The sequence below is a fragment of the Macaca nemestrina genome, chromosome 11, assembly GCF_043159975.1.
Source record: "Macaca nemestrina isolate mMacNem1 chromosome 11, mMacNem.hap1, whole genome shotgun sequence".
Lineage (NCBI taxonomy): Eukaryota > Metazoa > Chordata > Mammalia > Primates > Cercopithecidae > Macaca > Macaca nemestrina.
Window position 1 is genome coordinate 115,488,644 of NC_092135.1, and position 16,475 is coordinate 115,505,118.

General features: G+C 42.6%; 1 long non-coding RNA gene across 17 annotated transcripts in view; it reads right to left on the reverse strand.

The window, feature by feature from the left end:
- Positions 1-16,475, reverse strand: part of LOC105481195 (uncharacterized) — a 285,138-nt gene that overhangs the window by 129,586 nt on the left and 139,077 nt on the right. The gene's annotated exons all lie outside the window — the stretch shown is intronic.

Consider the following 16,475-nt stretch of genomic DNA (forward strand, 5'->3'; position numbering starts at 1 on the left):
AAAGGAGATGGAGGAAAGAGAGAGTTCAGGCACACATTTGTATGTGTGTGAGTGCTCATGTGTGTTTAGAGAGACATCAGGGAGATGAAGAGACAGAGAGAGAGCAAGTGAAGGGAGGCAAAAGGGGGGGAGAGGAAAAGAGGGAGAAGAGACAGGACAGAGAGAAAGAGAGAAGAGCAAGGACAGAGAAATTGTGCAGGCACATGTGTATGTTTATTTCTATGTGCTCATGTGCGTTTAGAGGGACAACAGAGAGAAGGAGAGAGAGAGCAAGTGAAAGAGAGAGAGAGGGCAAAGAGGAAGGGAAAAAGGAAAAAAATGTTGACACCTGAAAAGTCTTTCCTTATGTTGAGGCCACAGCAAATCAGATGATAATGAAATTCTGCATAGATTAAACGCCCATCAACAGAAAATGTGGAAGCAAATGAGGAATTATATCACAGAAACTCAGTGTCATGTAAATCTCACTGAACAGGGAAATCAAAATGTTAGCAACAATTACATTCTTCTTATAACAAAATGGGTTCCAAAAATGGAAAAAAAGAAGAATGGAAACACTTCTGGAAATAATTAAAGGGGGAGCAGGGATCGTGGGTTGGGGGAGCTGGAGACGGAGGGAGGGGTGTACTGGCAGTGATAAATATAGAACCATAATTTAAGAGACAGTAGGAAACGCTTTGTGTGTGTTAATTGGAAATGCATTCTAGAGGCTGCAGTTTGTTCACCATGAATGTCATGACCTTGGGTTCCTTGGGGGAATATGGTCTCCACCCTGTCCCCATGGTGAAGGGAAGAAGCAAGAAACCATGTCATTCAATGGATGAAAGAAGTTCCAGTTTATACGGTGGAAGGAACCATTTTTTTTTTTTTTTGCCTTGTTTTTTGTTTTTCTGTATTTCATTCTTTGGGTTAAAGAGAGAAACACTGTGGGATTACAGCAAAGTCATTTTATTTGCCAAGGAAAGAGACTCAGAAATGAGATGGGTTGAGAACACTCTTATCCCATGCTATAGCGGCAAGATGGAGTCTCCTCTCTGCTTTTGGCCTCCTGAGATTCTGGTTAATCAAATGAATATTTGGCCCACTGTAAAGGGAGGTGCTAGGAACTGGCTTTGGAAAGAGCATTTATACCACTTCTCTGGGACAGTTCTTTTCCCAGAGACCTGGCTGTACATCTCAGGATAGAGAAGAAGGGGTCAGACCGGCTCACTGGAAAGCTCTGGTGAACTGCAAGTTGAAGTCTGTTATATATTTGGGAGAAAACTCTTGATTTCTGAATGAGCAAAATGATCAAAGATAATCCTTCACTAAATTCCTGCCAACTCACTTCTACTCCTTTACTTATTTTAAAAATTGTTTCTTCCTTCTATCCTGTCACACACAATTGAACACAACAAGAGATTTTAGAACTAAGACCTCAAAGATGACCTGGGGCAGTGCTACCCAGGCTGTAGTTGTATCTCAGATGTAAGCACATGAAGAGAAAAGCACAAACTTGATAAAAACACAGGTTCCCAAACCATCCCAGACACACCTAATCAAGATCTCTTGGGCTGGGAAGGTGGGGGTGAGGACAGGAAATCTACATTTATAACAAGCTCCCAGGTATGTTTATGCGGCCATCCCAGCTCTGGTCTCCAGACATTTGGAAGCCGCTGAAAATCAAACTCCTTATTTTGTAACTATGTAAACTAAGATTTGGAGATGGAAGTACTGCCAAAGGCCACAGACAGCTGGACTAGAACTCAAATATGTCACTTTCCAGTCCAGATTTCTTTTTTTTACTATACCTGAATACCTGAGTCTCCTTCAAAGCATGACAAAGGTCTAAATTCCATCCACCACCTCAGTCATTCCTGAGCCTACATCTAGAAATTCCATGGTCATGATAATTGATGATGATGATAATGATGATGATAATGGTGGTGGTGGTGGCAGTGACAGCAATGGTAAGCTAATGCTCACCTAATGCCTACTACGTGCTTGCCATTATATAATAACTTATTTAATCTTCAAAACAATTCTAGGGGATAGGCTCTCTAATTGAATTGAGGCACAAAGGAGTCAAGGAAGTCACGTAGCTAGCAGAAGGTGGGACTGGGATTCAAGCCCAGGACAGGCGGAAGACAGGAGAAGTGAGCTACTTCTTCAAAACACATCTCATTGCAGTTTAGTACTTTTCCTTTTTGTCACGCATGATGTTCTCATTGTCAGTTACCTCTACTTTTCTCCTTACTTCCCCCGCCTCCCCTGCCCACCTGCTCGTAGGTACAACAGAGTATGGCAGAATGATCCTGGAATGAAGGAGAAACACTCAGCAGGAACCCCAAAGATGACTAGGGATATAGGAAAGGACTGTGGCTTATTAAGGTAAGTGCTAAAAGGGCTTTTTAGGAGTGAGTATAACAGGCAGAGCCAGGCATAAAGCCAACTAATGTCATGCTTTCTTTTCCCCCAAACCCACCCCAGATTCCTATAAAATTGAAAACAGGATCCAAATAAGAATCAAAGTCAGCATTAGCTTTATTTCTTTGCCCCCCAATACATGGATTCTTCTTTACTTTGTTGGAGGACGTGATTTGAGCCTTCTTTGGCTCAGAAAGATGTATAGGAAACCTCCTTTCTACCATCTTCCTGGCTTCCCTCACACCTATCCAGATATGAGGACTCATCTTGGGATAAGTAGAGAAGGAAGAGCAAATTCTAAGCTAGTTACTATAAGAGAAAGGCCACCAAAGCAGTGACCTTGGACACAAGCTCAGCAATCAGATGAGTTCTTCTTCCTCCTTGCTTGGTGGGGCTGGGCAGGGGTCAGGGACTGGGGGTGCATGGGGGGAGTAGGCAGGAGGAGTCAGAAGTCTTTCTCTAATTGTATTCTCTCCTGTGGGATGAAGCAGAAGTCCCTTCTCCTCTACAGAAGTATGAAGAGTAGGGTAACGGGTGTTACCTGCCAACACCAGGGCTTGTCTCCGACATGCTCCATGGCTGTCTCTATGCACTAACTACTCTGTAAGTGCTGCAAGCTCTTTGGCCTCTATTTCCTCAGTGCAGCTAATTTGCCTTGAGTCATTCATACTCTCTTCCATTCCCCTCTTGTGACCAAAGAAACCCTGAATGTTGAATAGAAGAAACCCAGCTCCATGACCATGCAAGCAATGTCTTTGAATACATATGAATAGGTTAGTTCATCTCTGGTCCATGCTTCCAATAACAATGAAAAGTCCGTACAAAGCATTAACCCATTATGACATAGCATTATCTTGGTTTTCCTTGCTTGCTCAAAATAAGAGCAAGTATCCTTGATTCAGAAGAGAAGTGGGGCAGAAAGACAATAAAAAGAACCTTAGGGAGCACTGAGGATCATCACTATCAGTGGATGCCAGAGCTGAATCCATGGAAGGTGCTGCTTAACTCCAGGGAGGCCACATCTGCCTTGCCTGCAGCATGTCCAGCAGGAAGCTCTCAGCGTATGATCCACCTCCACAGCCCCCTGGGAAAGCTGTATCATGAACATTTGGGATCATTTCATATTTCATAAATGGGCTTAACTCACACTCATGAGGTCAACTGGAAGGTCTACTGGATTTAATTATGCTGGAAAGGGAGGCAACCAGAAACATCACGCATGAAGCAGGAGAGAGGCAGCTGGGAGAAAGCAAGCAAGCAGCAGGGAGACTTGATGTTATGTGAGTCATCCCACCAGGATGAGGGGCCGAATCATGCAGCACCCCATGGAAAAGAAAAAAAAACAAAAAACAAAACAAAAAAAAAACAACAAAAAAAACCCCAGCAGTCTCTGAGCCAGACAGAGTCCAAAGGAGATTCTCATCCCACTCTATTTCCAGGAAGGCTTTAGGAAGCTGGTTGAATTTATGTCACATGGATGAGTGCAAAATAAGCCATGTAAAATGCTATACACTGTTGTGTCCGGATCCTTAAAAAAAATGTGTTAAAGCTATCGAAGGTGTTAATATATGTAAACTCTTTCTTTACATATTAGTTAGTTCTAAGTTCTGAGTCTAGGGTATGAAGTCTACAGGTTTGTATAACTTGACTCAGGGCTGATTTTGATGGGACGAAGAACAATAATCTATGTGAAATCATGGAGGAGAGACACTGACAGAAAGTCACAGAGACGAAAGAATGAGGAATTGGTGAACACAGAGTTCCTATAGTGACATGGATTCATGGAACAACAGAAGGAACACATTAACTAAACCAACACAGGCCAGTAAGATAGGTCAGGGCCAGGCTCCTAGGAATTGCTGTGGTAGAAGCTGCTCAATTTCTCCCAAATCGTTTCTCTTTTTCTTCCCTAATAATACACTTTTTAGCTGAGTGTATTGCTACTCATAAAAAAGATAGCATTTTCCAGCCTTCTTTGCAATAAGTGTGACCAAGGAACTAACTTCTTGCCGATGGGATATAAATGCATGTGTCATATGGCAGCCCCCTGTAATCTCCCTTAGGAGACAGATGGCATGCTCTCTTGGCCTCTTCTTTATCGTCCCTTTCTCCACCTGCTGCCTCAAATATAGATGGCACCATCTTGGGCCATGATGATAAGGGCCACATTCCAGAGATGGTAGAGTGATGAGCTCCATGGAGACTTGGTTTGCAAGAATGTTATAGGGCAGAATTATCACATAGGTCCTGGAAGGCTTATCTCCTAACCTTGTGTTCCATCTCTGAGAGAGACAGCCTACACCCTGGAATGAATGACTGTCTATTTGAGACCAGGTTTAGCTGCAAGTGACAAAAACAACTAAAATAATGGTCATTTAAATGGGATAGAAGTGGCTTTATTTTTCTCATATAAACAAAGATCTGCCTCCTCTGTGTAAAATCTTCTCTCATCTCTAGGGCTAAAGACTATTACCAGGTAACAGTTAATCCTGCCTTCTCAGAAGTAAATTATTCCAATTGGGCCACCTCTCTTTGAATGTAGGCCTTCTTTCCCCACTGTGTCTCTTCATTGCCCTCTCGATATCTGCCCTTCCACTCCTCCCTTTATTCCTTTTGAGTTTGAGAGAAAATCCCAGTTAGGGGCTAAAAATGCTTTAAGTCAAAGCAAAGCTCCAGGAAGTCTGCAGAATCAGCCATATGACTTGAATGCTGGGCCAGCAAGCCAGCAGAAGGGCAGATTGGCTTAAAACCAACTCAACGTCCAGCTCCCTGAACATGACCCTCGAGGCAGTGCAGCCCCAAGAAGAGAGAGGGAGGAAGTGGGCTTCCAGTATGGGTAAGCCTACACACTTGAGTGGTTCTGCAGGCCCAAGGCCAAGATGCACAACACCCCCCAGCTGCCTCCCAACCCTGATCATTTGGGATTGCCTCACCCCTGTGCTTTTTCATTACCTGACCTAAGGACCTCCTGAGGCAAATAAAGTTCTCCATGTAGGGTGAAGTTAGTGAAGCGAAAATAATAAACTTTCATGAGCGTGTTTCAATTTTCACTTGTGTTTATGGCCAAAGGTGTTTTTTATTTTAGTAATCGCTGCTGGAACAAGGGCAAGCCACATGCTGCTAACTTGTTAAAGAGAAGAGGAAGGAGGAGAGAGAAAGAGAGAGTGAATGAGAGTGAGAGTCTGTGTTCAGCTGTAAACTTCCCAACAGCCTGCTCTAATCCTTCCAGTTTTGAATCCCACCCTTAAAACTTTAATGACAGAGAAAGGGATAAAATATTATCTGGGATAAAATATATCGTGTTCTGTTGACAGTTTTTCCTGGGCCTATTTTAACCATGATAATTCAGTGATTTTTGCGTGTGTGTGTGTGTGTGTGTGTGTGTGTGTGTGTGTGTGTGTGTGTTTTAAAAGAGAGATGTCAGCATTCTGTGGTACCATTTCATAATGTGGAGTGTGTAAAAGGGAAGGAATTTGGAGGAATCAGGCTCCTTCCAGTTGGACATCAACTTGACCGTTGTTTTCAGCTCACTTTTATTTGGCACAGTTTCTGTTTGCTTTTAAATGTCAGAAAAGGTTAAGAAGCCTTTGAAATCTGCAAAAGATTTTCTAGACTTATGAAAAGGATGTCCACCCTATAATAGCATAAATTAATCACCCCTCCCCACTTTTGAAATTGCCTTTTAAACGGAATATATCTGAGGAATCAAATTAAAGACAAAAGAATTCAAATAAATGCTCATTTGTGGGTCTGAGTATTTGACTTCAGAATGAGAGGACCTAGAAATAGCCAAATGTTATATTTCTCTCTGTCTTTATCATCCATCCTAACTCACATTTTCCCAAATCATGAAGATTCAAGAGAAAATATTGTGGCTCAGAGAGCATTAACATATCCTTCCCTTGGCCCTATCTCTAAAGCTGGCTGCAGTAGTGAGGGACTTAAGGTCCCCAAGTGACTAATGAGCCCCCTCTATGCCTAGAAGATGCTTTTTTTTTTTTCTGTCACTAGTGTCTAGTACAAATGCATGGGGTGAATGAGCAGACACAAGCTCTCCAAGTCTCAGTAGACTTTCCTATATAGTATGTGCCAGCCTGCAGACCACCACCAGGGTGTACAGAAAATATACCTCTCTGAGGTCAGGGGGAAGTGTTAATAACTAACTTTATAGTTTAAGATGCTATTCTGATGTACTTAAGCTCAATACTTTCAAGAACCCATCACCTTCCAAAGGCAGAGGCTAAGTCTGGGTGCTCATAGAGGACAAAAGCCTGTAGGCTCTCAGGCCACCTGTTCACCTGAGTGCTCACAGAGACACTCTTTGAGCATCTGGTTATCAGTGGCTATCAATCCAAGCAGATTGCTGCTGAATTGTCCTTTGCTCCTATCACCTGCCTGTTTAGGCCCAGGGGCTTTTCTTACTGCGTTTGCAGATACGGGTTCCATTATGTTGTATTTGTGCCCTGCAAAGGCATGAAAATCTCAGTAAGGGACCATATGCTGAGACTCACAGCACAGATATTTCCTGCCTGGGATTCTGTAGAAGAAGCAGGGCCTCTCTTTCCATGATCCACAAAAAGTATGATCTTACCACTTTCCCTTTCATTATCTTCCCCACCTCTGCCTGTGGGAACATTTTCTAGGATGGATCTTTTCAGGCATTTTTTTTTTCTGTGTTTTGAGTTCTCCCCATCTCCCTAAGGTTGTGGGCTTTAAAGACAAAAGCTACAAATAGCCTTTTATTTCTATTCTCTAGCACTACCTTAGCCCTTCTTTGTCCTGAGAACATAATACTGAATTGAAAAGTGTGTGTGTGTACATGCCTATGCAGCTACACGCATGTGTACTCAGGCACAAACAGGGGCTAGGGAGTGGATGTAGTAAATTATTGGAGGGGAAAAAGTCAGTTAATATCTTTAAACTCTTCTTCTATGTTTATAAATACACAAAAGTGGGGTTAGGAGCTTTCGATACTCCCAGCATTGAAATAGTGACAATGAAACATTGTCATTTTTAGCTCTTAGAAAACTATTAGATAATTAATCTAAGCAGCATATATGGTTTATTTTCTGAAATTGCTTCTACTTAATCTATGTGTTCAATAAACTGGAGTAGAAATAGAGTTGAAAGGGCTCTGATTTTTTCATGCAAGCCCTGGAGGACAGGACCAAAGAGACTTACCCTGAAGTAACCACAGAAGGACAGCCCACAAGGACTTTCCAGCCCTCTGCTCCAGGGGTCAGGCTACATCATTGCGCAAGCAGTTGAAGGTAGTGTGTACAGGCTGGGCGGTCAATATCAACAGCAAAGGGAGGAGGGCGTGGTGCTGGGACACTAAGGAACCACTAGTTTTCTAAAGAGCAAGTCCCACCCCAAAGAAATAGAGCTAATCTCGCAACTTGGCACCTAGAAGGGGAAAGGCACAAGTCAGAGTAGCCTCACAAAGCAATGAGGTGCCAATTTCCACCTCATCCTTAAGTCATAATTCTCCAGGCCTCAGATCACTCAAGCTAACCACTCCTGTCAGCCGAGGCTTTCTCCTATCCTATTCATTACAGCACAACCCAGAACTCTTACTACAACATGCAGAACAACAGGCCAAACCATGAGGTGAGGGCTGCAGCCAGGTACAATGTAATTTATATCCATAGGGAGAGCAAGTCTTTATAAAATATTTAGGGACCTTAAATCTCAATGTCTCCAGCTCAGTCATCCTACTTCTAGAGTTCTTCCCCTACTCACTTTCCTGGCATCCCTCCTCCTCATAAAGTCAGAACATTTCTGCTCTCATTTCTTCCAGAGGACAACTGTAGGTAGGTAGAAGTTAAACTTGGGGGTCTTCAGACCTGTGTTGGAGCCCGGCCCCTATCAATAGCTGGATAATTCTGAGCTCAGTAATTAGCATATGGGAGGCCTCCACCAAGTGTCTGTCAAGCTGAATCCATACACAATCTCAGGAAGATGCTATCAGTAATTTGCACCTTCAGCACTTATTTGTTCTAAAGCATGGCTACCAACTTTTTCTGTGTGCACATTATTTTTGAAAACCAAGAAATTTTATAAACCACTGTCTTATGATTAATATCTATTGATTCATAGAGTACATCAGAACCCAAAGCTATATAAATATGGCACCCCCTGAAATACGACTCATATTTTTTAATCAGAATATCTACTGTGTTTAAAAAATCATAGTACATATATGTGCACAGTATACCATCTACTAAATCTATTATAATACTTTGTTTAAAATGCAAATTTCTGAGACCCAACCCTAGAATCTCTGATACAGTGGATTTGGAAGTAGAGTACCAGAAAAAACATTTTACCCACTGGTGTGTGTGGATGTTTTTGTTTTTGTTTTTGTTTGATGGAGTCTCACTCTGTCGCCCAGGGTGGAGTGCAGTGGTTCAATCTTGGTTCACTGCACCCTTCACCTCCTGGGTTAAAGTGATTTTCCTACCTTAGCCTCCTGAGTAGCAGGGATTACAGGAGCCCATCAGCATGCCCAGCTAGTTTTTGTATTTTTAGTAGAGACAGGGTTTCATGATGTTGACCAGGCTGGTCTTGAACTCCTGACATCAAGTGATCCTCCTGCCTTGGCCTCCTAAAGTACCGGGATTAGAGGTGTGAGCCACCACACCTGGCCTGGTGTGTTTTTTATAATAGTGGTTAAAAAAAAAAACAAAAAAAAAAAACACTGTCCCAAGGGGACTTACTTGAATTAAATGTCTATTTACTATGGCAGCTTTCATAATTTAAGTAAATAAGGCTTTAGTTTTTAGGCTGTCAAAACTTTGTATTAGCTTTGCTCATCATCTGTCCTTAATGTTTTGTGAGGTACATGAAGGTAACTATTACGAAGATTCGTGGGAAATACTGGTTCAATGGCTAGGTCACCAGATTGCAGAAGTGATAAAGATGGAATTTAGTACCTTGTAAGTGTCCGTGAAAGAACACTTTTTCCATTTTCTTTGTCTTTCACAGTATAGGCTTAAAGCCTACAAGTGTCATTTCTAGCCCTGCAAAGAGAAATGAAGATTGTATTACTTCTCATTGGCTCAACACCAGTTTTACAAACTCAGTTTTGGCCAGAGTTATTCCTTAGTTGTGTGTCTTCCAAATCACACAATCCAGAGATCCATAATTGAACAGCTCATGTAGTGCTAAAAGTTTAGCTCCCCTTCTCCAATAAACATGGGGATGACCATGGCATCATTGTTGTTGGTCTGGGCATGGCCTGTGGCTTGTCCATTTGGGAGTCCAATTAGAGAATATGGATGGTTTCAGAATCCATTTTGTCTAAAAAGAAAGAAAGGGACTTGCCCCTTTCAATAATGCTGTGGAATTTCCAACCTGATTATTAAGAGCTCTGATGAGTCAAACTTAGGCTGGGTTTCTGGCTTTGCATAACTCCCACATTCTTTGAGTTTTGGATTCCTCTAGAATCCATCATGTCTAAGTCCCACAATGACTTCAGTTCCTATATTATATTAGAGATCTGAGGAGCATAGGAAGAATCTGCTTCCCTAGCCCAAGTTTCCATTTAATTCAGAGAACAGAACTCTTAATTTATATTTCCCTTGACAAACAATGGCTTGACTTACAGAGAAAAGGCGTCTCAGGAACTTGGACAAACTTGAGAGGAGAACTAAATTAGAGGTTAGATAAAATTCAGCCTTCCCACTTCAGCCAGGTTCTGCCATCTCTAGTTATTATAAACAACTGGGATTCTGAGACTGTTGAAAAAAATACATTGACAATCTCCCCCAAAGGAGAAAGGAATTATAAGACCATTTTGAGCCTCTATGCTTCTCAGCAGTAATATGGTTATACAGGACAAATTTAGCCCAGAGAAAGATACCTAGCTACTGTTCCACTAAACCTTTGGAAAGGGGAGTAAACGGTCCCAACGTTTGTCATTTGTCTGCAAAGTGCTCTTCTAAGACATGCACGGAATCCATCAATTAGTAGGCGATGCCTCTTGGCGCTCTCTCTCTCTCCCTCACCCCCCACCACCTCACGCCCCACAAAAGGAAAGGGTGGATTTTCATCCTACTTTGCAAACATTTGGGGAGTATCAACCTTGTGCTAGGATTTCTATTGGCCAAAATGTTGAAGATAAGGGCCAGAGAAGATGTATAACATAAGATATGCCATCCAGAGATAGAAATTCAAGAGCATCATTTTGTGTTGTCCTATGCTTCCTATGAACAAGAAAATTACTATTTATTGCTTTCAAAATATACAAACCAGAGAAGGGACACTGATTAGCTTTGATTTGGCTTCTGTGGTTGAGGTATAGTTCTGTAATGCTGTCTGCCTTTCTGCAAAACTGTGGCAGCCATCCTCTATCCTAATTTTCCAGCTTGAGGAAACCTACTTCCATCTTGAGAAAGACCCCTATACAGAAACATTTAGAGACTCCTAAAGGCAAACTGAGCAAAGATAAGATGTGTGCTTTTCTCACTGTGGCTTTGGTCAAGTCTGTTCCCCTCTTGTGGCCATGGTTTCCCCATATGTATGAGACAGCCAGACTAGACCTCCAAGGCTCCTCTGAACTGAAATAGTCTACCGATCTGTGGGACTCTGCCTCCCCTTCACCTCCACCTCCCCACATACACACACAACTCCCTTCTCTGCTTTGTGGTAAAACCCTGGCTCCCTCCTTTTTCTTCTTGGCTTCTATACCCAGGGCCCCATGCTGTCAGAGGAAAAGGAGTAGCATAGATATTCCATACTAAACAATTAGAGTCTGGCTGTTATTTGTGTTACTGCCTCCAGGTTGGGGGTGGGATAGTATTTCCATTTTAGTAAGACCCTATGGGACTTCAGCATCAGTACAGTTGATAGAAAAAAGAAAGAGGAAAGGAAATAACAGACTTTCCAAAGACTTTTACTCGCCACTCAAGTCTCAATGTGCCATTTTTATGAATAACATGGTCCTAGAAAAGTCTATCTCATAGAAGAGCAGAGAGCCATATTTCAGAACCATTAGGAGAGAGTGAAAGGAAACAAAAGCTCTTGGAAATTACAGCAAGAGGGAAGATTAAAGCAGAAAGGTTGCTGTTTAGGATACGCAAGGAGAAAAAGACTTGAGATGATCAGGGATAGTGAGTCTATATGCAACAGCTGCTAGCCTGGAAGACATGGCTAAATGACCATAGCTTCCCATGCAGTCTCAAATCACCTCTCAAAGCAGCCTCCAGGAGCTGCCACCATTGATCTGTTGGTAAGGGAGGCTGAGCCTCCTGGGAATCCATTAGGTTATACTGAAATAGGCAATTGCGGATCTGGCAGATAGGAGTTAGGAAAGAGCAGGGGAGCTCCTCTGACATTTTGAGGGTGATGGCATGAGTAGCTAACCTGGTGCCTAATGAGCAGGGCCACATCAGAGATCAAAATGCTTGAACCATGGTTGACCTCAAATTCTAAGGGGTCATGGCAGTGCACTGTTCTCTCTGCTACTCAAAGTAGAAACCACCCCTACAGCCCATCAAGTTCCCTGTCCAGTCTCTCCTTGAGAACTTCCAGGAGCAGGGAGCTCACTACTTTTTGAGTCTGCTTCATTGCCAGGCAGCTCTATTAGGAACTTTTTCCTTGAGTTGAGGAAAAAACTTACCTGTCTGTAACATGCACCCACAGAGTCTAATTCAGTCTTCTGAGACCACACAGTGGGAAATAAATAACTAGGGAATTGATTAAAATCCTGTTGTCAGATAGAAGAGCTGAGTGGGATACCCAGTTTACTAACTAGCCTGGAGCTATTCATCTCCTGTGGAAATCCAACAAGGTAAGTCCCAACACCTAGGACAGGCTTTGCACATGGAAAAGTGGCCAGAAACATGGGAATTACAGGACCAGAGAACCTGAGCATGATCAGAAGTTCTCAACAGCCAGGGATATAAAGAGTGGAAAAAAGAAGTTATCACTAGGGTCATTCCTATTACTTATGTATAATTTGTTCTCAATATCTTCTCAAAGCTTGTAACAGGGCTTGGCATATATGAGATGCTCAATAAACATATGTGGAAAGAAGGAATCTCTAATTAGAACCTTGCTAATGGTTCTAAGTTTTCATCATCTGATCATTTATGCAAACAACATTTAATAAGCATTGCATGTGTATTAGGCATTGGAGAGTTTATAGATAAATGTGACGTGAGCTCAGAACTGAAAATCTAATGGGGAAGGAAAATACTTACCCAAGTAGCCATAAGTGCGCTAAGAAAGGGTCAAGATAAGACATGGTGAGCCCCCTAAACACAGGGACATATTGTAAAGAGAGTTAACAAAAAGCCTTGATGTAAAAAAACTCTTCAACTAGTGTCACTCTGTTAAACTTGAAGCTCAACATTCCCTCTTTAATTGACAAGAGCACAGACTAATGATTCAAACTAAAATTCTAAGATGTGAATTTCCCGATGGAGCTGGAGGGAGAATGTTTCCCATGGAGGGTCCTTGTTTCTGGCTCTCTCTTTGCTTCCTGGCAAGACCTCAATTGGCACTCCTCCGGATGACCCACCCTACTGTAAACTTCTCCCTGGCAGCTCACCTTCTCCCTGGACTTGCAACTGCTAATCACATACCTGGCTGCAGCCAAGAGATTTCAGGAAATGGTACTTTGGAAACTCGTCTTTAAAATGAAAACAGATAAAGCAGCTGGCAGTGGAGCCAAGGAAAACTTCACTTTTTCTGAAAAGCAAGCAGCTTGTTGGCACCGGAAACCTATGTGCCCAGCACCATCACCACCACATCCTCTAATAAATGCACCAGCACACATAGGATACACAAACGTTCCTCAGCAAGGCTGCAGAGCACACCCTCGAAAACCTGAGGAACCTTTTTCCCACCGCCCTTTGGAGGACCCTACAGCCCCTGGAGCCCTTGGAGGCTCAAACCCACAAGGCCTGCATTGCATACTTCCTTCTAGAGAAACACTGGTGGCTTCTTCCTCCACACTGCAGACAATGTAAAGCAAATTGAGTGAAATTTTTGTAGGCATTTCTAAGTTAGATGAATCTTTTAGCAATTTTCACTTATAAGCAATGAGGGTTTTGTTCCCAATTTAGTAAAAGGAAAAATAAAAGATGTGAGTTGGGACCATTTCTGCTATGAGGGTGGCATTAGTAAGCTGACCTTCACACTGTGGGAGGCAGCTGAACCCTGCCGAGAAATGTCATTTAAACAATATTCCCTTGCACAGTTGTAACACTTTCCAATTTACAAAATGTTTTCACTTGCCTGCTCTCATGAGAGCCTCACAGCAAAGTTGTGTCATTGCCAGGATTATGGTCATCACTGCATGCAGATGAGGAAACTGAGGTGACAAACAATAAGCGGTTTGCTCCAGCACACGCAGAAAGGAAACCACAAATCCAGGACTGGAGTACAGACCTCCCCTGCTGCATTCGGCTGCTTCTTCAGGGACTCGTGGCTGCTTCTAACCTGAACGTCGGATCATTCAACAAATCTCAGATGCCTCATGAATAAAAGCTAATAGAACGTCTACCTTTCTATAAATCATGATAGTTCCTGGTTCTTGGGATAAATTTCATGAAGCTATAGCAAAATTTTAAGTTTTTAGAACTTAATCCTCTTCCCTGTAGAATGGACTTGGGAGCCAGACTCAGGGAATTATTTGGGTTCATAGAGTAAGGCTTAACTCTGAGCTCTAGGAAATCAGTGTAACTGGTGGTGACCTGAAAGGTATTGAGTGTCCCTCCAGGAATAATATTAGTTATTAAAATGGCGACCTATCTGTTTGTTGTCAGATTCATTGCCAAGACTTGCTCTGCCGTGTTCTGCATCACAGGGGCTAGCCTCCTCCTGATACATTTCCCAAGCTCCTGTTCCATCTGGCTCCTGATTAAGTTTGGCCAATGGGAGGCCTCAGAAGAACATTAGAGGAAGGAAAAAGCCAAGGTATTTCCCCTATTTCATCTGTTTTTAGAGACATTGCAGCAGTGGTCTGGTCTCTTCTGGGGTTTCACTTCCACCAGGAAGCCTCTCCCTTTGCAGTCTCAGTTCCTAAACTCTGCTAACGTCACTTCCTGTCTCACTCACTTTAGCCCTAGCTAGAAATATCTTCCTGATAATCTAAGGCTTGTCTCACCCATTTGCCCTTTTTGCTCTGGCAACACCTTTGGAGCAAGTGTCTCATATTAAGGTTCATCTCTTGACCTGCCTGGCGTAGATTCTGTTTTCCTGCCTGAAACTTAACCAACACAGCTACCATTTTATATGCACCTTTCTTAGCTTCTGCTACTCTGCTTAACATTGTTTGATGTTAAAGAATCATTTGGTTCAACCAACTTCCTAAACAAGGAAGAGCTTGGACAGTGGTGTACTGGTAACTGATATTTAACAATTAGTTCTCCAAGAAAGTAAAACTTTGATTTATAGCATTTGCCAATTTCCGTGGTGCAAATACTCCCATCATGGCTGATTTCAAGCTACCAGCATAATGTCACTGAAAATGGATTTGGAAAGAGACACACAATAAACGAGCTGCTGCAGCCAGCTCATGGGATATCTGAGCAAGGACAACTGTATACCTTGAGGCAGGTGAACAGAGAAGGGTTTGGGGCAGAGTGCTGAGTTGCTCTAAATAAATTACAAAAGTTTTTGAGCATTCAGAGAGTAATGAGAAGCCCAGAAGAAAGAGGAAACAGCAGAGAGCCAAAAAGGAAAACAAGGGAAAAAAAATATCAAATAGGAAGTTGTGGAGTCAAGTATTAAGAGCTGTGAGCTGTAGTTTTCCCCCAGTGGACTAAAGAATCAACAGTAAAAGATCTCCTTATCATTAACGCATTGGAGAACTGGAATTATTTGGGAGGGTGAATTGAAGAGCCAAGGGAATTGCCAAAAAAACACAGAACCACAAGTAGGTTAAAATGGATTGTAGAGTGGCATCGTCAGAAGGGGCCTCAGAGATCCTGCATTCAAACAGCATTATTTAACAGATGAGGAAACTGAGCCTCAAAAAGGCCAAGACCATCCTGGCATATAATGGCAGAACCCCAGTCTAGAACGGGTTTCCTGACAAGGGCATTCATTCATTCAATAAATATTGCTTGGTGCTAGACATCTATTGTGAGCACCACAGACATGGTCCTTATCTTCAAGGACTTTACCATCCACTGGAAGAAAGAAGGATTGAATAGCTTATCATAGAATGTGATTGTTTCTTCACGTGATGAGTACTATGAAGAAAAAACAGAGGGCATTTTAATAGACCAAACACAAAGACCTAATTTAGACCAAGGGGTGCAGAAAAGCATCTCTCAGGAAGTCTGACCCTGAACTGAGAAAGGAATGAAGAACATGAATCCATCATGTAAAGACGAGGGGAAAGAGGGCTCCAGGTAAAGGGACTTCAGACACAGTGGCTCTGCTTCAGGGTTTGGTCCAAACAAATGCCTCTTGAGTAGTATATCTTCTCTTTCATCACTAAACACTTTGAAATTTGTTATATCCTCTAAGCCCTGAGTTATAAGCAAGATGATTAAACTTTGTCATAAGGTAGTATCTTGAATTTAGGTACAAATATGTGTGTGACTAGCTGTTAACCATGTACTTTGGAGTGAAAACTGGTGGGTGCCTTGGGCCTGGGCAGTGCTGTATGGAATACTCAACTCCTGTCAGTGGCAGCCAGCAATGCACCCTGTAGATCCCAGGCCAAAGTGAAGCCCTTGCTTCCCTCTGTGGGCAAAACTGAGATAAAGGAATACATTCTCCAGGCCACGTCATTGTATTTTTACCTGCCAAAACCCATTGCTGATGTCCCTTGCCTTCCCCAACTGGTGGAGGTGGACAGCATACCCCGGGGAACCTGAAAATTCCTGAGCTATGGCCCATTCCCTTCGCCACCTGTGAGGCTGAATCTGAGCCATTTCTTTCCCCTGGGCTTCATAACCCCGTCTGCCAGCTACATTCCTCCCATCTTGATCTATGGAGGCTGGGAAGAGACATGAAAGCTTGCTTTTGCTCTCACGTCAAGTAAGTCCATCAATTATGCTTTCTAATCTTTAATTCCACTATTTTATCATCAATTAACTGAAGCCAGG